General features: G+C 50.0%; 1 protein-coding gene and 1 long non-coding RNA gene across 13 annotated transcripts in view; one reads left to right on the forward strand and one right to left on the reverse strand.

Moving 5' to 3' along the window:
* ELFN1 (extracellular leucine rich repeat and fibronectin type III domain containing 1) overlaps positions 1-23086 on the forward strand; it is an 86022-nt gene that overhangs the window by 52435 nt on the left and 10501 nt on the right. For 4 of the 12 annotated variants that reach the window (XR_014886846.1, XM_085237762.1, XM_085237759.1 and 1 more), the window contains exon 4: positions 15007-15113. The exons of 7 other annotated variants lie outside the window; for them this stretch is intronic. The gene's annotated coding sequence lies outside the window, so the exon portion shown is untranslated. Of the gene's footprint in view, positions 1-14716; positions 14855-15006; positions 15114-23086 lie in introns of those variants that run through there. One more of the 12 variants, XR_014886847.1, reaches the window with a different exon arrangement.
* LOC109370250 (uncharacterized) lies at positions 1530-22825 on the reverse strand. The gene is made up of 6 exons (XR_014886848.1): positions 22727-22825; positions 11626-17441; positions 11267-11516; positions 8293-8428; positions 7725-7958; positions 1530-3449 (listed from the first exon to the last, which is right to left on the reverse strand). It is a non-coding gene; the product is annotated as an uncharacterized LOC109370250 (long non-coding RNA).

Consider the following 23086-nt stretch of genomic DNA (forward strand, 5'->3'; position numbering starts at 1 on the left):
ACATGAAATGAAGATACGGTTGCACACAGTATTTACATACAAGGATGAGCTTCCAGCCAGGGTGAGCTGTTGCAGACTGCAACACGTTGCTCAGCAAACACAGAGGAATTCCTGCTGCCAGCAGAAGCAGAAGTGGGGGAGAAATGAGGCAGAAGCCTCGGAGAGGGGGGGATGGTGGCTGACATGGGGTTCCTCTGCCTCTCATAGGGCCCTTGTCACCCTGGGACAAAATCTGCACTGGGATTCATGTCCTTTGAGCTGTGCAAATGCTGCATGGTGGTGTGGGGCGGGGGAGACAGGGCTAATTCCTTCCTGAGTTGCACAGGGAATCGGCTTATGGCCTGAAGCTCTGATTACTCTTAGCTGAGCCCGGTGAGGGTAACCTCACACACATCCTGAAGTTACCCAGCTTTTTGCAAAATCTGGGGGCTCGTCTGGAAGAGATCTGAAACCCCAAATGCACCAGGTGGGCAGTGTCACCTGGCCCAATGGAGTGCTGTGCCAGGCAGCACCATCCACCCTTTGAGCCCTGCGTGGCAGCATCTGCCATGGCGTCCTGGAGAGCCACTGCTTGTGGTGTCTGTGTGTGTCCTGCCACCAGCAAGGTCCAGCCCTTGGTTGCATCACTACTGCTCCCTCCATAGGATGCTTTTCCTTGTGGGATAGGATTTGGGCTGTTGTGGAGGGATGGGATGCTATGAAGCAGCAGCCCCAGCCCCTACAGGCACGTGGCACAAGCAGCAGGCTCAGCTGTGCAGAGCCCCGTGGGTGGGATGCAAAATGAGATCATGGCTGGCCCCACTGAGCCTCCAGACTGGGGCATGAAAATCTGGCAAGAAGATTAAAAGGTGTCCCCAGGCAGAAGAGGGTATTTATTTCTCTCTTTGTGGCTGTGAGGTGTGCGTGGCGTGGGTGGCACAGGGCTGGTGACATCCCTGGAGCATCTGCACATGGACAGAGCCATGTCCCCATGGGGACTGATCCTGGGGGCAGGGCAGTGGCCAGAAAAAGCCTCTTTGGAGCTGCTGGGCACCTCTGATTTCCCCTCCCAGGGGACTATGTTGTCCTCTTATTTTACTAGGGAGGAAGCTACTAAGAAAGATTGTCAGATGCTTCTCGCTGTTTCTAGGAAATGAAGGGCCTGGAAATGTGCTCTGAAGTTACTTTTCCTCTGAAAAGACCCCACTATCCGACTGAGAAATGCAGCCCCTCCTTGGTCAGTCCCAAAATCTCAGTGCAGTTTGGGTGAAGAGTGACGTTTTCTGAACGCCATCAAAATCCACATGTATTCTCAGTGTGGAAACAAGAACGGGGATATGAACATTAAATCCTGGCTGGGGCAGGCCAGCAACTTTCCCAAGACAGACACTTTAAAGCAATTAGGACCCAAACCAACCTCTTAATAAAACTCAGTGGTAATGACTGAATTATATTTAAGAGGCTTATTCGTACTAAGTAAATGCAAATAGTTTACATGGAAAACATTTCCCATTAAGCTCATTTCTACATAAAATGCTAACAGATTGAGATTATGACTCTAATGATTATTTTTATTGCTGGTTTGCATTTAAATGGCATAAATTTCCCCCTACTGTTCTCTCTTTGGGTTAAATCAATAAAACCTATTAAGAAGGTTAGTCTTCCTCCAAGATTCCTCCTTCTTTTCTTTCTGGCTCATCTCCACGGGTGCCCTTTCCATCCACCCACCACCACCAGAGATTTCGCAGAGCTGCCTCCATGACGTTGGTGTTATGGATTTGAAATTCCCCTTTAAGGATGGGGGCCTACAGAGCAACTCAAGGACTGCTGGGCTGGTCCTCTGCCCAAGCAGATGTGGTTGGGGCTGGATCTTTATGGAGCTCCTCTGTTATCTCCCCTCCTGCTTTATCACTGCCCCTATCCTTGCACTGATTGGGCTCTCAATGCTCCTGCCACGCTCCTACAAAGAGTGGCTCATCAAGCGGGTGTGGGGTTTCTGTTTGGAGCTGAGTTATCCTGGTATATACACAGCGAAAGATTTTAAGATGCTGACCTTTAAATTGGGCTTCTTCCTGCTTGTGTAAGGAGGAGGAGGGTTGGGTGCCCAAATCTTATTTATTTTAATGACATATCCCTCATGTGGAGGCTTTGAAGTGCTTGGCTTTAATGCAGCTCCCCTCCCTGGGCTGTAACTTGGCTGTACCATCCAGGGAAGATCTCTGCTCCACCTATAGGGCCAGGACCTATGGATCTGCAAGGCCACCCTCATCCCACAGCTTCTCTTGAGCAGCTCCATGCCCGGGGCAGAAGCACTCAAACCTGGGCAGCCTGGGCTGGTATTAAATGGGGAGCTTGGTGGCCCTGCATGTGGCAGGGGGGTTGGAGATTCGTGATCCTTGAGGTCCCTTCCAACCCTGGCCATTCAGTGATTCTGTAATTCTGTGAACCCAGGTACCATTATGCATGGGTTTGTGAGCTCATGGCAGTGCTAGCACAGGGATCTCCACGCTCCTTCATCAGCATTGCTGACCTTTCTTTCCTCCATTACTCTCAGCATCACTTTTTTCTCAGCTTCATTTGCATAGGTTTCATGTTATCCATGTTTTTGCTTTATCCCTGTTATCCCATTACCCCGGATAATCAAAGCTGGCTGTAATAGAAACAGCAGAAACAATTTGCTTACCGTCCTATTACAAGATATTCCCTCCACTAAGTCTGAGAATACCTGCAGTTCTCTAGCAATGCTAATTAACTGTGCGTACGTATAGAAAGGGAAGCTAACGGCACTGCGACCCTTTGGGATGGTGGGGATTAAAGGAAGATAAGATATTATTCTCCTTTTTCTCTGTGCTTCAGTGTCCCTACCCTCAATGGAAATCACTTTGCACTTACAGAATAAAATGTAATACATGGTGGGGGGAGCTGCTGACTCTGCAGAGAGGAAGGAGCAGATTTCGCTGCTTGTAAACCCACAATGAAATTAATGATCCCACTGATGTCTTACTCCTTGCCCTTGCTCTCAGAGCGAGGTGGGATGGGGCAGTCCTCACCATGGGATGCTTCCCAGTAGCACATCCCGTGGTGCAGGTCCAGTTCTACCAGGGCACTGGTTCCCAGCATTTATTCCCTCTTTGTTTTGCATGGCATAATGTTGCGGACTCGGGACTGACACAGCCCATACGTGAGGAAACGTGGGGTGAAATCCCATCCTATGGAAGCAGCATCCTCTACAAGTGGCTTTATTTCTGCTCGTTAACGCAACGGTGTCTTCTCAGCTCCATGCTTCCTTCCATTGATCTTTGTGCACAATGCAGGGGAGCCACACACTGAGTGGCTTGCACTGGAGGTCACAGCACAGAGATAATGAAGTTGTTTTCTCACTCTTTGTCTTTCTGGTGATACGGCTCTGCTCAGTGTTGAGCTGGAGCCTGCAGGAGGATGCCCATGCAATCAGCATGGGCTGCATGTTCCTGTGGAGAGAAGCAGGAGTAGTTCAGGTTGTGGTCACCCCCCAGTTTAACCCCAAGACCTTGGCCACATGGAAGCTATCCATCCTGTTGGCTTCTCTAGGGCAGGCTTTGCTAGGGCAGGCAGGAAGGTCAGGTCCTGCTGGGGATGTGGCATCACGAGTAGAGCAAAGGGCTGTGTCTGTGCCTAGAAGAGCTGCAGATGGGGGTGGAGGAGCAGCACGATGGTTGGTACCGAATTTTTCTTTCCAGGGGTACAGGGGTCCCACCTGCTTCTCTCCACAAGCATCAGCATTGCTCACACCTATCTACTCACTGCTCTCCTGACCTCACTTCCCCATTCTGGTCACCTGAGTCTTCACCTCAGGAGAGCACTTTTACATGTGCCCTCTGTCCATCACACTCCTCAGAAATACCTGCTTTGCCCCAGGAACCTCTATTGCCCCCAGCACAGCCCTGTGCAAGACAAAACCCTCAGCAAAGCACTGCCAACCTGCCTGTCCCAAAAGTTATCAGTCGCCAAAGCCCAGTGGGGCGGATATAGTTATTGCTAGGAAGCTTTTTATTTACCATGACCTTTCTGACATTACAGTAACTGCATTTCAGAGCACGAGAAGTGTAAAAATAAACTGCAAGGAAATCAAGACAGCTAATTAGCCAAAGGTTACTGCTGGGCTCAGTGACTGTCAGCCCTTTTGAAGTTCTCCTTCGCACAGGCAGATGTATTTGCAATGCTGCTGCTCCTTTGAATCAATGTCTTGGTTTCAAGAGTGTTTTCATAGCTGGATGTGACTAAGCACATGCGAGGCCTGTCACAGCAAGCCTGGGCAGGATGCTCACGTCCTTTAACCTCACACTTCTCTGGCACTGCAGAGCATCACAGAGCAGCACTGCCCTTGGCTTTGCTTGCAGCCCCGGCTGGACATGCATCTAACACTGCAGCAATGGGAAGTGAGGCAGTGCTGCCTCCTCCTGGGTCAGGGTCTCGTGTCCAGAGAGCAGCCCAGGCTGTAATGGGAGCTGACAGAAGGGCCCCAATGTCTGAGCTGTGCCCCCCACCCCAGCCCACTGCCTTCCCTGCAGGTCTCTCCTTCTGCCCCTTTCCACCCGCCTGCTTAGCTCCCTCCTCCTCAACATGCTGCTCATTTCCTTGCAGAGTTCACACCACGCACCGGGGCTTTGTGTGCATGTGTGTGTGCAATTCAATTAAACAAAACACAATGAAATCAGGGAGAGATGCAGTCAGACAGCAATTCCCCACTCTGAGCACTGAGCCTGCTTGTGCCCTTGTCACACGTGGGTTTGCGTGCAGCAGCCCCAGGGATTCCTTGCTTGAGGTTCCCATCCCACATCTGCTCCTCTCACTCTGCTGTTTGGACCTGGGGCTGCTCATCGAGCTATTTCCAAATGCTCAGCCTTCTTCATCCTTCTTTCCCCATTTTTGCAGCTCAAAGGGACCCCACAAAAATCAGCAGTGGTGCTGCAGTGTGGGCTATTTGCTCAGCATCTTCCTCCTACAGCCTTCCTGCCTTCTCCCTTTCCCCTATAATCTGCTCATACCATGAACACGATGCTTTGTAGCATCCCTTGCTACCAGCCAGGTTTCTCACCTCTCTCTGCATGTGTGTGTGACAGTGGATGCTCTCTCCTGGAGCTGCTCCTCCCTGGTGGTTCCCCCGCAATGCAAAATTCTCCCAGCCCCTTCCCCTCGGCTGCAGGTCAGGGTTGTGAAAATGCACAAGAAATGAGATTAATGCAATCTCAGTGCTCTATCCCTGCTTTAGCAAGTGATGTGGTGAGGAGTGGAGCCCCTACCCAGCACAAATCCTGCCCAGGGAGGGGGGAGGTTGCCCAATGCCATCTCAGCACAGCCCTATGGGGCAGTGCTCAGGGACTGCCCTTACCTGGGCCTCACTGGGAGAGCTGCAGCTCCCATCCTTGGGGGCCCAGTCACTGCGGGGGATGGGAGATGGTGACTGCATGCCCAGCGGAGATGAGGCAGATAGAAAGTCCTGCCTCAGTCGTGGCTCCTCCAGCCTGGACATGGGGGCCCAGGGTCCCCACAGCACAGGAATACATTCCAGCTGACACTGGTTCTGCAGAATTTCCCCTGTGTGCAGCCAATGCACCTGGAGCCGTTCCCAGATGTCTCTCCTTATTAATGCCCCTCTAGCAATTTTCTGAGGACCAGCCTCCATCTCCAGCATTTAAAACAGTCCCTTCCTCTTTGATTTATGGATATTAATCCATGCCAGCAGGCAAGAGGTATGACATGTCTACATAATATATTCATTATTAAATTGTTTTTGTTCCTTTCCTTTCTCCTCCACTTCCAAGTCTGCACCTTTCTTATCTCTCCATAACATTTGAACACATGTGCTGTACTCAGAACGACATCTTCCAGCACGGAGCAGCCAGCATCATTTGCTAGGTCAATGTTACAGGTCCTTACTTCCTGCCCAAAGGCAACATTCAGACTCTGGCACCTCTCAGCCCCACCTCCTGTGCCATGGTGTGCCCAGGATGGTGGCATCCCATCAGTCCCACATCACTTGTTCTGACTGTGATATGGGCAGGCCAATGGCACGAGCCTGCTGGCAGCCATGCCCAAAGCAGCACCCAGGCAGGGATCCAGCGATGTGAGCCACTGCCACATGCGTTCAGATGCTGGCTCTGGATCAGCAATGGCTAATGGTGTCCAGCTTTCTGATTCAAGGACCCAAACCCAGATAAAACAACGCGAGCTCCAGCACTCCTGTTCCCCACCTGCTTGGCTGCATGCCTGGCTCTGGGCACTGTTGGGGGCAAGCTGGATTTGGGCCAGCACTGAGCTCCCAGTGAGCTCACTGCGCTGGGAAGAGAGGAAGCAAAGATCTCCAGATTGTGGTATGTGGCTCCTTCCATGGCTGTTCCTGCTCAGCACCCTTGACAGACCTCTTCTCTGGAAGTTGTGCTTTTCTCCTTCTCTTAACAGTAGCAGAAAGCTAAGCCTGCCTGGCTGCTATGCCCACTGCAGCACAGCCCATCCCACCCCTGCTCCCCACCACGCAGCTAAGAACTGCTTTCTCCAGACCTCCCACCACCCTGCCCCAAAACAGCCCTTAGAGGAGAGGGGTGCAGCTAAAACCTGATTGCAGTCACCGTGATGCAGCGGGACGTTAGCAACTTCAGGAGCTCAAGAGCAGCTTGAAAAATATGTCTGTTTCTGTTGGTGAGAATGAATCTGTCCCAGTGGCAATAAGGCTGCTTTTGTTCAGCGGGCTCTCAGCAGTGATTATTGTTGTTTTTCAATTTAAAAACCAGATGGCCTATTTATAAAGTATAGCATGTGGGTTGAGATTGTTTTTTTTTTTTCTTTTTTCTTTGACCGAGCCCTCAAGGTGTGCTCTCAGTTTTACTATTGACAACCAAAGGAGTGGAGGTGACTGCAGATCCCCACTAGGGAAATAAGAAGCACAGCTACGTGAGCAGAGCTGCAGCCACACTTTGCAGCCTTGGTGCAATATGCTGGGTGGGAAAGGTTTGGGGCTTTAGCTATGAAGAGCTTTTGTTGGTGAAAGGGCTCTGTGGAGTCCCTGGATGGAGGTACCTTTGGAACCACACTCTGCTCTTGTCCAAAGTGGAGGTTGATCAGAGCTGCCCTTGGCATCACCTAGAATGCTCTCTTCCCATCTCAGCACGGGTTATTCTGGCAGGGCTTGCTTTCCTGTGTCAGTGCAAGACATTTGGAGCATCCTGCCAAGAATGCTTTATCACAGGCACCAAGCAGCATGTTGTAACGGTGTCAAAGGCTGTGATTTGGGTACTGTCAAACAGGGCTTGGGCACGCTGGAGCATCACTTTCCACGCAGCCCCCCATCAGCACCAGCATCGAGCAGGAGGGAACACGAAGTCACACAGCAGACCCACAATGCAGCTGCCCAGCATTCAGCTCAGTGCTGACCCTGGCAGTCACTGGGGCAGACCTCCTCCTGCAGGTCACCCTGTGCCCAGCCCAGCAGCCCCACCATGCCACCATGGCCATGCTGACTTTGCCTTTTGTCCCCGTTCCCACCAGAGCTTATCTCATAGTGCTTCTGTCTCCATTTCCCCACGCAGCCCCTTTTACTCCCGCCATTTAGTTATTTTCTTAATTAAATATAGATTATGGCACTGGGAATAGGGATTATTACTTATTCATAAGCTACTTAGATTTTAAAGTGTGTGCAGAGCAGGGCTTATCACACGTCTGTGTCTGCATCATTACCATGTCAAGGGCCTGGGTGAGCTCAGCCTTACCCAAACCATGCTCCTCTTCTCTCTCCAACGCGGAGCAGCTCTCTCATCTCTCCCTCGCTGTCCCTTTCCAGCTGAGGCTTGCCAGCCTTTTTCCAAGGAAACCATTTTCTCTTCCAGCCCTTCCACGACGCCTCTGCTTTCCCCCTCCCTGGGTCTGTTTGCATCTCGCTCCCGGCGCGTTCCCCCTCCCTCCTGCTGTGTGTGCAGCTGAAGCTCGGCCGCTTCGCCTTCCGCCTGTGGAAGAACAGGGACTTATTAGGAGGCAGCTCTGCAGGAGGTGCTTTTCTGTACCGTTTTCTAGGAAATTCCTCCTGCTACCTGGGTAATGGTTGTCTGAGCAGCAGCCTGCCGTGTGGGGCAGGAGGAGGCTGCAGGGGAAGGTGGGAGAAGCAGAGGGAAGAACGCAGGGTGGGTGCTGGGTGTGGGTGCATCCCCAAAACCTCGGGGTCCTGCAGTGTGGCCAAGCAGAAGGGCCAAGAGCTGCTCCCTCCTCCAAAGGACAAGCATCTGCTTCCAGGTGCCTTCCTCTGCCTTAAAGAATGGAGCAATAACAAAAAAAACCTCTCACCTGGCTGATGGACTCCAGTCTCTTAGCTCAGGTTTTGCTGTCCCCACGCAGTGCCATTAACATCTGGTGCTGCAGGATGTCCCCATGCAAGCCCCAAGGGGGCAATGGGGCAATGGGGCAGCTCATCACACACAGGCTTGAAAAAAAAAAGACACCATTAAACCCCAGGGCTCAACCCTCCACCACCCCCAATCCATCCAGGGCTGTACCCAGGCCAGCAGCAGGGTCCCAGCATCTCGCAGCCCTGCTCTCACCCCAGGACTCAGTAGTGTTCCCACAGTGCTCGCAGTGCTTCACCCCATCTCCTCCTGCTGTTTCTGCACCGTGTGTCCATTTCTGTGCAAACCAGCCTAAAACCTCTATCTTCTGTTGTCCCCATGCCTCTCAAATGGTACTTTCTGGCTATTTTAAGGACTACTATGCAGTCCTGGCTTGATAGCCTTGAGGACTAAAGACCTTTTGTCAACAGAGCAGATGCAAGACAAGCTGCTGCAAGATTCCTCAGAGCAAAATGATTTTGATAAATTGAAGAAATGGCTTGAAATCAATACACTGAAATTCAATAAAGTCAAGTGCAAAGTGCTTCACTTAGGAAGGCGATATCAAAATCGCAGATGTAAGATGGGGAAGAACTGGTATGCCAGCAGGAGAGCAGCCAAGGCTCAGGCAGCAGAGTAGCCCTCAAACTGAGCAGCAGACAATAACCTGATGCTTTAGGAAAGAAAAGGCACATCTTGCCTGGAGATGTATTAATAGTTTCAGATGGAAGACAGCAAGGTAATTTATTTGGCTCTATTCAGTGCTGGTAAGGCAACAGCAGGAGATACATATCTCCAGGTTTGGCCATTACAACTTTCAGAGAAATTCAGACAAATTGAGAGAGTTCAGAGTGTTTGGAAAAACATGCTCCAGGAAGATGGACTGAAGGAGCTGGGTTTGTGTTCCAGGACAGAGACTGAGAGCGAGACAGTGTGTAACATTCATCCAGAATGGAAAGGGCAGTTATAAAGTGATGGTGATCAATTGGTGGCTGGTTGGACAATTTCTAATAGGCTTGAAGTGCAGCCAAGTTGAGTGAGATGCTCAGGGACAGCTTCCTAAGAATCAGGATGGCCAAAAGACAGCGCAGGGTACAGGGGAGCCTCATCCCTGGAGAGCTCCAAGAACCTACTGGAGTCTAAGGGAAGAAGCTGGAGATGAAGATTGCTTTACTGTTGAGCAAATTGCCAGGCAGAATTGTCCATATGCTTTACAGTAATATCTGAGAGGGCTCTGCACCACTCACCTCACTGATGCGGCTGTGGTGACCAGGAAGCTGCTCCATACCCATGGAGCTCACCCATCCCTGTGCTTGCCATAAGAGAAATCAGAGGCAGAAACCACAGTCCAGGTGTCTCCAAGGACGCCTTGCTGCTCAGACAGGCCACACATCCCCGTGGCCTCAGCCTCGTTGAGCTGATTTTTTGGCAGTTCTGTGGCTAGCTACAGCCTTGCGATCTCCTCCAGATCAATCCCTCTCAGCTGCATTTTTGATCATAATTAATGTTTGCTGTGTAATTACATTGATTTTTTTAATGTACTCTGAGAGATGAGGGAAATTCGAAGCCTGAAAGCATTGGCTGAGCTGAAGGGAAGTGCCCGGAGGGTTCTGCATAAATGCCCTGGGTTACAGGGGGCTCTGCAGAGCTGCATCACGCAGGGCTGGACATGGAGATGTTTGCCGTGCTGCTCTTCTATTCCCTGGCCAAACCACTCCACCATCTGGGAACGGCACTTCATTCATTCATTCACCCAATGGGGAGATGGATTTGGGCCCCACCTGAGCTTCCCAGGTCCAAAGGAGGTGGGTGCCCACCAAGGATTGAGATGCAGAGCTAACACAAAGGCCAAAATGCACTGCCCCTCGGATGCCTGCAGGCACCACTCCTATAGAGGCATGGCAAACTCATCGCCTGCGCATCCCTGAGCATCCCCCTAGTTAGAAGGCTTGTCGCTCATATTTTTTTAACAGCATATTGTTTTGCATCACCTGTTAATTACGTGCCCTCCGAGGATGGCTCCTGCTTGAGCAGTTCCGAGGGGGCCACGCAGCAGCAGCTCAGCACTGCACAGATGAGAATGCTGTGACAATAGCTGCTGAAAAGCTGCCTTGCCACACACAGGTGTTATTAGGCAGCCACAGATGCTATACTTTTTTTTTTTTTTTTTTTCCCCAATTAAAACCCCATACATTTCAAAAGAAAAAATAAGAAAAGAAAAAAAATGAGGCAAGAGACAAAGCAGCAGAGAAAAAGGAGCCAAACCGCCAGCAGCACTGTGCTGGGGGAAACGCTCAGCTGGTCAAACAAAGTGGCAGCCGTGCATCTGCGGGTCGTGGTGTGACAGTGCTGGTGTGCTGATGTTGGCCTTGGCAAAGGGCCCTCATCCCACTGCTCCCTGCTTTGTGGCTGCTGCAGGAGAGAGGTGGGAGTGGGCACAGAGCTGCGGCTGCTCCTTGCCCTTCGGTGGACGGGGCAGGGATTGGAAATTAGCTCTTAAATAGGCTGTGAGCCTGCTGGTGTAACAAGTTGCCTTCAGAGCCCGAGCTCTGTGGTGCGTGGAGGTGGCTCTCTTCTGTGTTGTGTGCGTGCCCTAAATGCAATTATTTGGCTCTTACCATGTCTGATATTATTATTGTTCTTGCTATCTTTGGTACTTTTATGGCCCCATCACCATAGTAACTGAGCATCTCAAAGCCTTGTAAGGAGGGAATAATATTATTTCCATTGTAGAGTTGGGGGAAGCGAGCAACAGTGATGTGTGGAGCTGGAGCCATGGGAGGACTTGGGCAAGTGTGGGGATTGTAGTCCAGCTCCTTCCAATGATTAGCAGCCATCCTAACTTTTCCTGGGCACCCCCAGAACACGCTTCCATCCCACTTCTCCTCCTCCCCTCTCGAGTTAGCTGGGTAGCAACTTCCCAGATGGAGGCTCACCTTCATCAGCCAGTGGGCACCGTTTGGGGCAGGGTGGGCATGGGACATGCTGGCTTGCTCTACTGAAGCCCTTCCATTTTGCACAGCCCATCTGAATGCATCCGAAGCCAGCCCCTGCTCCAACTCATCTTTAAACGTTGAATGAAAAATGGAGTAGCGTCAGAGCGAGACATGTCAGATTTTCTTCAACCCTGACATATTCCAGGCTAATTTCCACCCTGGGGGTTTAGCTGTTTTTCCTGAGAGACAGCTGACAGAGATGCAGAAAGAAGGGTTTGAACCAAGGTCTTCTGCAGCACAAATGACTCAAGAGGTCGGGCAGTCCAGCACAGAGCGCAGACCCCTCATAGTTCACCCACCTGTCTCAGGGCTCCTTCTCCCAGAGGTTCAGCTGCTCCCACCTCGCTCCACTCTTCCCTTGCTGCCAGGTCTATGCCATTAGCATCACGTTTCCCTACACGCTGGCTCCTCGTTGCCTTCCCTGCCTCGGGTCATTCCAGAATAAAACAATCTTCAATTATTCCCCTCTGTTTTTTTCCCCTTTTCCGCAATATATCATTTTTTAATTAAAAAAATGCCTCGTGGAAGTGTAACGGGCTATTAAATGTTTTGGTCCATAATTAACATCAAACTCCTGACTAAAAATCTTTATGGATTGAGTAAGCTCCATTAGCTGCTACATGAATAACGCAACGCTTGGAGGCCCGCTGGCTTCCAATCACCCCAATTCCCCTGCAAACAACCTGGGGAGAAGGTCCTCACTAGGGACTTTCTGCCCCTGTCCCCTACAGCCAATACTGGGGATGACAACTGCCCTGCACTCATCTTTTAGCCCCCTAGGAAAGGAGACCAGAGCTCCCAAATCAATGCAAGCCTCTCCTGAGCCAGCTGTGCTCAAAACACAGGTTTGGGGCTGCAGACTCCAGCTGCAATAGATCATTGCTGATGCATGTCCCAGACACACATTTACAGCCTTCTCCAGAGGACTAGGTGATGGTGATGGTGGTGGTGGTTTGAATCCCCTGATGATCCTCAGCATTAGCTAGAGTAAATTAACTCTGCTTCATACCCCTCGTTGGCCTTCCAGCATTGACTCTCACAGTAGCGACACATCTGTTGGGGCTGCTGTCAGATTTTGAGTGTTCCCACCCATACTTGAAGGTAGAAATAATGACATTGGAACTGATGTACTGGCCTTTGATACTGCTGGATTATGGATGACCAGCTCTTGTTTGAGCAGATGAATGCAACTGCAACCTTGCCAATTTAAGGTATTATTCCTTCCGGGCATCTCCTGTGGCATGTTCATTATGGCCATCGGACACAGACTGACTCAATTCCATATTCTTGGCTTTCTGAATGAAGCTGAACTTAGGAGATGCTGGTGTTCTCATTAGGTTTCCGTTATGTACTTATCTATTAGCCCATTGTTGTTACGCAGCTCTGGATGGCCTTCTGGGTTTTGCTTGCGTGTGGAATGAGCTGTCAGTTCAAACAGCCTTGGCTTTATTTCATAGCCTGGCCACCACTCAAATGCCTTGTAAGAGAAATCAGAAGCAGCTCCTCTCCAAGGTATGAGATGGGCAACTTTCAGCTTCCTTCTCATTTTCACTTCATCCTAACATGAATTTTTCCTTGAGGCAAAGGAAGCTTGGTCCACCTGGGATAGGACTCCACTGCAGTCTGCAGTATCAAATTCTTCTCTTCCCAGCCCTTGGATGAGGAGGGCCCACAATAGCACGAAGATGAAGGCCAGGCTCTGCAGAGGAGACCTTATCTCCAAAGCATGAGCTGCTTAGGACACCACTGCCTCACAAATACAGACAGGGGAGGCATTACCATCGTGCCCAGGAGCCAGGGGAACAACTAGGGCAATCTGCAACATGGGAAAAGGAAGGCAGAAACTGGCTTGGCACAAGGGGCTATGTTAGAATTAGACCAAGTCCCAGTGTGCTCCCACTGTGGTGTGGGAAGGAGCTGGGATGCCTGTCCCTAGGCAAGGCACGCCTGTCCCAGAGCATCCTGGGTGGAAGCAGGGGGATGTTTTAATAAGCTGGGTATTTTCTGCATCCCTTCTTGATGCTGGGCAGAAAGGCTGAAAACTAATTACTTACAGGGATTTCATCTTTTTTTTTTTTTTCTTTCTTTCTTCTTTTTTCTTCTTTCTTTGATTCTCATCTCAGATGTACTAAACTGCAAGTGAACAAAAGTTGGGATGCACAGCAGGGGGGAAACAAGCAGGGAGAATTATGCACTTTGCCAGTCCCCTTCCCAGCCCTGCAGGCCAGCAGCAAGCTTTGCTCCTTGCAGAAAACAAAGCCAGGGAGAGCCCAGCTCCTCTGTTCCCATCCCTGCCCAGGGGTGGTACAAACCCACACAGGCACTGCTTCAATCAGGAGAGCTTCTGCTGAGTCAGCTCCGCTGGAGACTTGGCCTTTCCGAAAGACCGCAGCTCTCAGAAACCTTGGCCAACATTTTATGGGTAAATATAAAATGAATTAGGAGGCAGGTTTTAAAATAAAGGATTGCTCTTGGAATCCAGTAGTAATAATCATCTCTCCTAAGAACACAGCATCTCTCAATCTTTGGCCAGCGGTGCGCACTCAGCAGCACCGCGCTGCCAGCAGAAGCAGTGCTGCTCGTGGACATGTGCGTGCCTTTCCTCTTCTTTTTGCCTCTCAGGTAGCAAGAACCCTCTGAGCCAGTTGGAAAACATCTCAGGGCAATCTCCTCACTCAGAAAATGGTATTTCAGCTCCATCTAATTGTTTGGAAGGGAAGAAATGGAGTTCACTGACGTTTTCAGCAAGGATGTTATCAAAGAGGTTTTGTTTGGACTACGTCATTTTGGCTTGCCCATGGGGCATGGCTGGGGCACTCTGCTCTGTTTGTGTTACAGCAGGATGGCTGAAATAGATGAGAGAGAAACAAAAAATCCATTTTCAAGTATTTTTTCACTGCAAGAAAAATAACTGAAAATGTTGACTCGTTCTCTCAGTTTGCCACAAAATCATGTTTTGCTGTCTTGGAAGTTCTCACAAGACAAAGTGGCTGGGATTCGTCCCCCCAGCAGCGATGGCTGCAGCGTGACCTTGCTCTGGGAAATGCAGCAACACCAAACCTTGTGTCAAAGGCATTGCAGGGAGGTGGAAGCACATCGTCCTCTCCCCACGGCGATCCCAACCCAACAGAACCGCTCTGCCTCCAAGAGCACTGCTGTCATTCTCTGCCCAGCTTCAGCCTCGCCGGTTTTGTCCCGGTGTCTAACCTGATTTCTCTTGCTGTAATTTAAGCCGATTATTTCTTGTCCTGTCCACCATGGACATAAAGAACAGATTATTCTCTTCCCCTTGGCAGCAGCCTTTTAAGCACTTGAAGACTGTTATCACATCTCTTCTCCCATCATCTCTTTTAGGCTAAATAACCCAGTTCTTTCAATCTTTCTTTGTAGGTCGTGTCTTGTAGACCTCTGATCATTCTCACTGTTCCCTGCATGCTGACTGCAGTGTTGCTGCCTCCCTTTTGACACGAGCTGCCGATACTAGAATTTGCTCCAGTGTAGACCTCACCAGCACTGAACAAGCAAGAGAGATGATGTGGTGAGCCTGGATAGGTCATGCTGCTGCACACATCTCCCAGGGCACCGTGCTTCTTGATGCAACACTGATAGCTCATGTTCAGCTCGTGACCTGCTATAATTCCTAGACCTTTTTCTGAGGATCTGTTACCAATTGCCTGCAGGCCTTTTGGGATTCTTAGGTGAACAGGAAAAGGCAGCGATGAAGTATTCTGGATGTGTTCTCCAGTACTCGTCAGTCTCCGTCAGTCTCCTCCAGATCCTCATTTTGGTAAGTTCATGTATTCAGAGGACACCCTTGGTCAGGTTTTGATGAGGCTGTATCAGATACCTGGATTGGAGCTCTTTGGTCCATGCTGAACAGGCTTTTCCAATGATCTTTGCAGTTGCTGGCTCCTGCTTCCTCTTAATTTCTAGTGTTTTATCTCTCGCATGCAAGTCATTTCACGGTCTAAGACATGCTTGTGTTAAACACTGGATAATCATAATTTTATGCAAAAAAAAAAAAAAAAAAAAAAAGAAAGAAAAGAATTCATAATTTTCTGCAGTCCACGGGGCACTGAAAAGCAGACCAGCGTGGCCTGGCCCCAACCCCAGCAGCTCTGTTTGAACGAGCTGGGTGTTTTTCCATGACCAGATTTTGTTTTCCCTTGGAAACTGAAAATTTCTGTTTGGAGGGACTCAGTGGTGGAATGCTGAAGGTTGTACCCTGGGGCTCAGAGCTGAGGGCACTCAGTGTGGGGATTCCACACAGTCTTGGGATGTTGCTGCTCAATAGGACACAGGGAGGAGGGAAGGAGAACCCCACGTACCAGGTGAACCTCTGAGCCTGGATCAGAGAGGATCTGTGCGCAGACCCTTCCTGCTGCCTCTCCTCCTCTGGGGCTATCCCAGCTTTGCTGCTGTGCATGCAGCAGCTCTGGAAACCTCAGCCATGGGCAAGGTCTCGAGGGGAGCAAAACACAGGTCACTGCTGGGACAGACTCTCCAGGCAAGGCAGCGCACACAAAGGTACTTGCGCTATGATAGTAATTAATGTGGACATTGCTGGTAGTGGCAGAGCTGATGCTTTAAGTGCACGCAGGCAGGAAATGAACCCCATCAATTTTTAAGAAGTCAGCTGTTTCCTGGGGCAGCTGTAGAGATGGGAAGGACGGGAGCTGGGTCTCTGTGAGGCAGCCTCTGCCCATGGCCAGCAGCTGGCAGAGGGGAAGCGCTGCCCTCCCACCTATAGGATGGAGCTGCCTGTGGGAGAAGGCCCTGCAAAGCTGAAAATATGCTAGCAATGCTGTCTGTGGCAGCGGAGCCTTCAATCACTCCATCAGAAGGCATATTTGCACGCTGATGGGTTAGGTGAGGGCCTCTGTGTTGCTGGTTGAAGCTATTCAATCCATGCTTCCACTGGGTCCCAATTCAGCAAAACATGTTCAGCTGTGAGTGAGAGCATTTACACAGCAAAGCCTTCCCATGCAGTGGAAGAGCTCTTTTTGGCTGGGACCTGAGAGGTGCTCCCATTATTTGGGAAGCTGTTCTCCCCAAAACCCAGCAGTCTTTTGTTCCCAGTTCTCACAGGGTCAGGACAGAGACTGTCGCAGAGCGGGTGTTTTTATGGACTGGCTGCTCTCTTCCTTTGCAGTTCTAATTACACTGTATATTTTGGAAATAAAAACGTCTTTTTTGATAATATCAGTCACGAAAGCTCTCCAGCATTTCCAAGTACAGAGAGGGGGAGAGGCAAGTGATCAAAGACTAGCTATAATGAGCTGTCAGAGGCAAGCCCAAGGTGACTGGGGGCAGAAGGACCATCACCATGCTGGCTCACAATGCTCAGCCAGCTCCCTGCTCCCCATCCCCATTATCTGGGGCTGTGCACCCTAAACTCACAATGCTGCTGAGAGATACAGTTTTTGCTTGTGGGCACCATGGGTTAAATATACACAATGGAGGAATAGATGCTTACCTTGCTGTAACGGGCAGGACGAACACACACCAAGACCCAGGGGTGAAAGCATTCAGTTACTCTCAAATTGGTGGAAGTAGTGCAGGAATCGTCTGCTGGGAGAGGAGCAGTCTTTGCAGCAGGCAGAGATCTAGGGCACTGATAAGTGTAAATCTAGGGCATCAAAGAGCAGAGATCTAGATCATCAAGGAACAGAGAGCCAGGATGAGGAGAAACAGAGATGTTGGTAATCAAGTAGCCGAGATGTAGGTAAGAAAGAAGCAGAGATAGAGGGCATGGAGGAGAAGAGGGCGGTGATCAAGGGCATCAAGAAGAGTTGCTCTAGGCATTGAGGACTGGGGATCTGGGGCACTGAGGTGTGAGGCATGGTCCATCTCAGAGGCACGCTGCCAGCATCACTCACTGCTTGATGTCAAGTGTCATGTAGGAAGGTGGAGAAGAGCCCTGGAGCTGGGTGCAGCCATGCCCAGCCTTGCACAGTGCAGCAAACATTCATGACAAACTCCAGAGCTTGTAGCAAAGCTCACAGGATCGCTCAGGGCAGCTGAGCCACAAGAAACTGCTCCGAAGGGACAGCAGAGTGTCTTCAGCAGGTGGGAAGGAGCCATCCCCACATCACCAGCAGTAAACATGACCTGCCTGAAAAATAGAGTCACGTTAACAGTTATTGATCTATAACTTTTAACCAATTTCTTTTTTACAATATTGAATTGAGTCCTAATTTTAGCTTTTTATGTTCGGCGTGAGGCATACTCCATTCCATCAGCAAAAAACAGCCCCTGTGGGCCAATCTGTGCCTTCCATTGAGCTGAATGATAGAGGGCTGGAACAATATTTTTCGACAGATCAGTTCCTGTTCAGGGTAGCAGTGGCCATTATGCAAATGGAGCTATAAGAAGTTTAAAAGTCTGGAACCATCATATTTCTTTATTTCATTAACATCAACGCGAGGAGGAGAGTTAATACGACAGAACCATCCCATTCCAGGGCTTGCACAGAGCACTTCCCCCATCAGTTAAGTAGATTGGTGATTTCCCCTCACAGGCACTCCTGGGTGCAGCTGGGATGCCGGGGGAAAAAGGGGGCAGAGGAGAAATCAGTAAATAGGGCCCTACGTCCCCCTGGCCCCCAGGGATTTTAGTTCCTCCCACATCCAAGAAGCTGTGCAAGACCTACACGGTGTCCTCGCTACCCATTCAATGCACTAGGCAAAGGCACCCTGGCACACATGCTGGATTGAGATTTACAGGAGAAGGCACAGAGCATATAGAAAGCAGTGTTAACCTCATCTCCTCCTGCTCTGGTGGTGGACACATTCTCCCAGCTCAGCAGCAGTACAATGAGCTGAGGACTGATACAATACCAGCACCGGTGTTATGAAGTGGAGAGATCTGTGCTCCAGGCAGCAGCCACATCTCCTCCTCCGTCACATCAGCACTGTATCACTACCACAATCACAAACCTGCAGTTACGCACCCCCACGAGGCACAGACTCACTCCCTGAAACAGCAGTTCAGAAGGATGCACGCCCCTCTTGGTGGCCCCATTCAGCCAAGCACACTGGCAGCTATCTAATTGGTAGAGAGGAGCTGACTGAGGCACAGTGCTCTCAAGCCAGCATGGAAATTTTGCATGTGGGACTCAAGACTTGCACTCAGCTCCTAGGGAAGGGAGTTGATGATACCTGGCTGGCCATGAAACCAACCCACCCTTCGTGGTCCAGAACCTTGAGAGGAACCACCCCCTCTTTTCCAGCTATAACTCACTCAAAAAAGACACAAGTGTCTGCACACTCACTCATACATGTGTTTGCATGGATCCAGACAAAAAAGATCAGTGTGCCACACTAATGGAAGCCAGCACTACAATAGCTCCATTATAAATGGCAACGTCTTAGAGCATTACTGCTAAAGACTTTACCTTTCAGAGCAAAACTTTTAATTGATTTTAAAATACGCAATCAATCACGGTTAATCAAGGAATCATGAAGAAGCTGTCGTACACAAATACACAAAGACAGCATATAAACCACAATTAATGACCACTTAAACAACAGTAGGAATGGAAGGGGGATTATTTATTAGCGCTCATACCCAGCAATGGATAAAGTAATGAAGCAGTAACGTGGGGGTGTGCCAAAAAGGCAAAGTTTTTAATTTTTAACACCAAATGGCCGTAGGTGACATTTTCATGGACAGGTCAATGCCACTCTAGGGCAATCTTCCCTAAGGAAGGTGATACCACAGCTCCAGGTATTCCAACCAGGATTTAGCATCAAATACTCTTTGGCCTAAGCTGGCTTTATGCACACCCACAGGGCAAGACACTCACAAGCCAGGGCCGTGTCCTCCCAGTGCATGCACTGACACAACCCTACACCTGCATACTGCTTTGTGCTGCACACAGGGCCACCATTCTGCAAGGGTGGGAGCACGGAGCGGCCCAGCAGGGTGCAGATGCCAGGTTTGCCCAGGGATGGCTTTTAGCACCAGGCAGCTCCTAACATTCATACCTCAAGCCACAACCTTACTGCACTGCTGGAATTTAGAGCTGGAGGTCGAAAAGGTGCTGATGGCAGCTCATAGCCCAGACACACATCTTCCCCAGGGCTGAGCGTGCTGCAGCCCTCACTGTGAGCCCAGCCTCACCCCTCCTGCTCACATGGATCAGCACCTTGCTCTCCTCCACCATCTCTTTTATTGGCTTGCGAGCTGGCCCCAGGATGTTTTATCACACCATAGCATATAATACAAATGAAAAACAAAGGAGAGAAGTTTGATTTTATTTTTTTTTTTTTAATATATTCATCCCTGTGCGAGGAACAATGATCCATCTGATTAAATCTGCATGCTGGAGTTTATTAAACCAGGTTGGCCTCTCTCGCTTTCTCTCTCCTTTAGGCATGGACAAGCTCATTAAAATGAACACTCTCCTCTCCCTCCCCAAGGCAATGCCTCCTCACACTGTTTCTGTGCTGCTATCTATCTCATAGACATCACCAGGAGCTGATGGACAGGGCTCTGCAACTCAGCCCTTGCTGGCAGCAGCGGAGCAGCTGAGCCTGGGTGTGACTTTCTAGCAAAGGGTAGGAGATGCCTTCAGCTCACAAGTGCCTCATGGCTACCATGAGTGTGCAGCCAAGGGTGTGTAAGGCAAATTCCATTAAAAATAGAAATGATGAAGTTGAGTGATGGGAGAGCAAGGACTGCCTGCCTTGCTCCAGCACCTGATGGGCTGTTTACCTCTTCAGTGGCTCATTTTCTCAGCTGTAGAGCTGAGTCAGATGGCTTCTCCTATTAGAATAATTAACAGGTAAGAAGTACTTTGACTCCCATGCTAAGAATAAACCTATTACCAATACCAAGGTGTAAAAGATTGCATCATCTCCATGCAGTTGGACACACCTTGGACCAGGTCCCCACACAAACCTCTGAGGCTGCGGGCAGCCACCTCTCCTGCAGCCCTGCTCTCTTTGGACCGTCCCAGGAGGGTCCCCAGCCTCCCCAGACACCCTCACACTGAGGCACTGCCAACAGGCCGGCATTTGCTGCACTCCTCTTCCTCCTTGGCAGCCCTTCAGATGCAACCTAAGTCTGTTACACCCTGGCGATAACAGTGGCTTAGGCCATATAATCCCTCCTTTACTTGACTTTGGGTTATTTTAAGCAGGAGATTAAGGGAGATTATCTGCATCACCTGAGATGCTACACTTTCTATCTCTACGCCCTTCCCTCCATCGCTGGGACTCACCCCAGGCAGTAGAAATCCTCCCTCCTTCCCTCATCCTCCCATCCTGGAGCACTGCCACGTGGTGGTCCATCACCAGCTTCTTTTTGTGGTCCTCCTCCAGCCACCCTGCATGCCCAGATCCTGGGCTGGGCCGGGGGATACTCCTTCAACATGGGAAAGGGCAGGCAGGACACATCAGCACACTGAGGCACTAATTGGAATTAGCTCTTCATCAGGCTACTCCTTGAGGAGATGGTGTCAGAAAGACTGAGAAAATGCCTTTTTGGGCACTAGGAACTTACAACATGGGCCACTGGATTTAATGCAGCCACTTGTCTCCACCTTCAGAGGATTTCCCATTTGGAGCATCCTACACCATTCACATCAGAGCTACATGGGAAAAGCACTGAAGCCTGCATTTCATGCCCAAGGAGGAATCCCCGTCCCCTGGCAGCAGCAGCTACGGGCATCACCCAACCAAGGCAGTGAGCTCCTTTCCATGTTCTGGGGACCATGTGTTGCTCTCCAGCTCACTTCAGCTTAGATTTAGCAAAGCACTTAAGTGCTTAAGTGCTGGTTTGAATTCCTCCCAAAGCGTTGCTGAAATCAGCAGCCTTGATGTATCAAGGTCTAAACCAGCAGCGCTACCAGCAGTGACCAAGAGAGCCAATTCCCTTTCCTATCCAAAGGAAAGGGAGAGATGCTTGAGGATCCAGGGGCGGGGAGCAGCTACCAAGAAGCAATAGTTCCCCTGGAAAGCAAACACACGTGGCATCCCACCAAGACACATGTGACCCATGCTCACATTCATGGCAAACTCACACCTTCCTGGGCTGTTTTTCCTCATTTCAGACTACACCAGGCTAGAATCCATCTGCCACCCTGGAAATTAATAGCAATCATTAAACAAAAAGAGCTGGCAAAAAGAAGCCTGAGGTGAAAAGCAGCCATTTCTGCCAGAAAAAAAAATTAAAACTATTTAGACATACAGAAAGTCATTTATTACTGTGAAGTCCTCCCTCCACCTGGGGTTTAAATCTCATTACAGTTTGTCCAAAACAGATGTTACCCTTTTAGCAGTAGATTATTAACGATAAACTCAATTCCTCCAGAGAGGGTGGGTGTTCTGGGTTCACTTGCTTTTTCAACTTGGGTAACCTCCGCATGAAATGTTTATGAAAAGGACAGGCAATCCACGTCTTGGCAGAGCTCCCTGCTTCTATTGTCTTGCACTCTCTGAAGTTTCCCTTTCCACTCACCACATCTTTTGTAGGTCTACAAAAGAGCAGGTAACATGCAATGGCCCAGAGACCACAGACACTGCTGAGGAGCAGGTATGATGCTGAGGAAGGGCTTTCAGATGCCACAAGCCCATGCCAATGCACCAACAGCTTCTTCTGCTGCCCCTCCACCAGCAGATAGGCATTAACTATGGCCAAACCACAACAGCATCTCTGTGGAGCACAGCTTATATACACAATGTATTTCCCCAACATTCTCTGCCTCTACCCACACGCTTTTGGGTAAGGTCATTTGCTGACACCACATAGGAGACCCAGTGGTCACTCTTGTCTGTGCTGAGCATCCTCTGTAGATACCGATGGGCTTTGCTTATTCCCACGAGTGCATGAGCACACTTCAGCAGCAGAGCACCTAACACCCAGTTTCACCAGTCAAGCGCCCAGTAAAGCTGTATCGTTGTTCTGCTTAGATTTAACATAAGTCTGCTGGGGGAACCTAAAAGTCGCATTAAGCATGTTGTAAACACAATCAGATGAAACATTAATAACAGCTCCACACGAATACAGCCATCTGGCTGCCCAGCCACCTTCAGGCAGGAGGAAGCACATCCTAGCACTCTCCAGGGACCCTGTTAAATTGGTGTTCTCACGGTGCCTCTTGGAGTGTGCCTGGGAAGCTTGCACGTGCTACTGTTTTTCAGCTATCAGTGAAGCCAGAACCAGCAACTCAGCTCTCAGAAAACACTTTTAGCAACATGTACAAGTCTTTTCTGCACCCCCAGGGAAGCGACAAAGGCTCCACTGTTGGCCACATGCATCTGCAAGTGCTTGTTGCTAGAAGAGAAGCATTCTCCCAACACATCCCAAGCCCCCAGGTCTTATGGCTCATACCCAAACCCTTCACGAAGCCCTGAGGGGAGCCCACAAACAGCCCCAAGCAAGCAGCATACTCACTGAGCGCTGGCATGGGGCATCCCTGGGACGGAGTCCATTGCATGTCTGCTCATGATGCGTCAAAAGGATGGCACAGTAACTCCAAGGGCTGCACTGTAGGGAGGAAAATGCTGTAAGTTCATGGCTGAAATTAAGCTCTTCTGCAGCAGCTGAGATGAATAAACAACAGCTGAGGTGAAGAAACATATCCCACGAGCTCTGCCCTCTGTCAGAGGGCATGGCTACTGCTACTTCCCATCTCTCCTCACCTCTTATGTCAATCTGCAACCTCTCAGATCCCAAAACCAGCCGTGCACACATGTGGAACGTACAGGCCCCCCAAACAGGGACACATATCCCTTAGCTCCAGCTCCTCCAAGC

This window comes from Meleagris gallopavo, chromosome 16 (assembly GCF_905368555.1).
Source record: "Meleagris gallopavo chromosome 16, MGAL_WU_HG_1.1, whole genome shotgun sequence".
NCBI classification, from domain to species: Eukaryota; Metazoa; Chordata; class Aves; order Galliformes; family Phasianidae; genus Meleagris; species Meleagris gallopavo.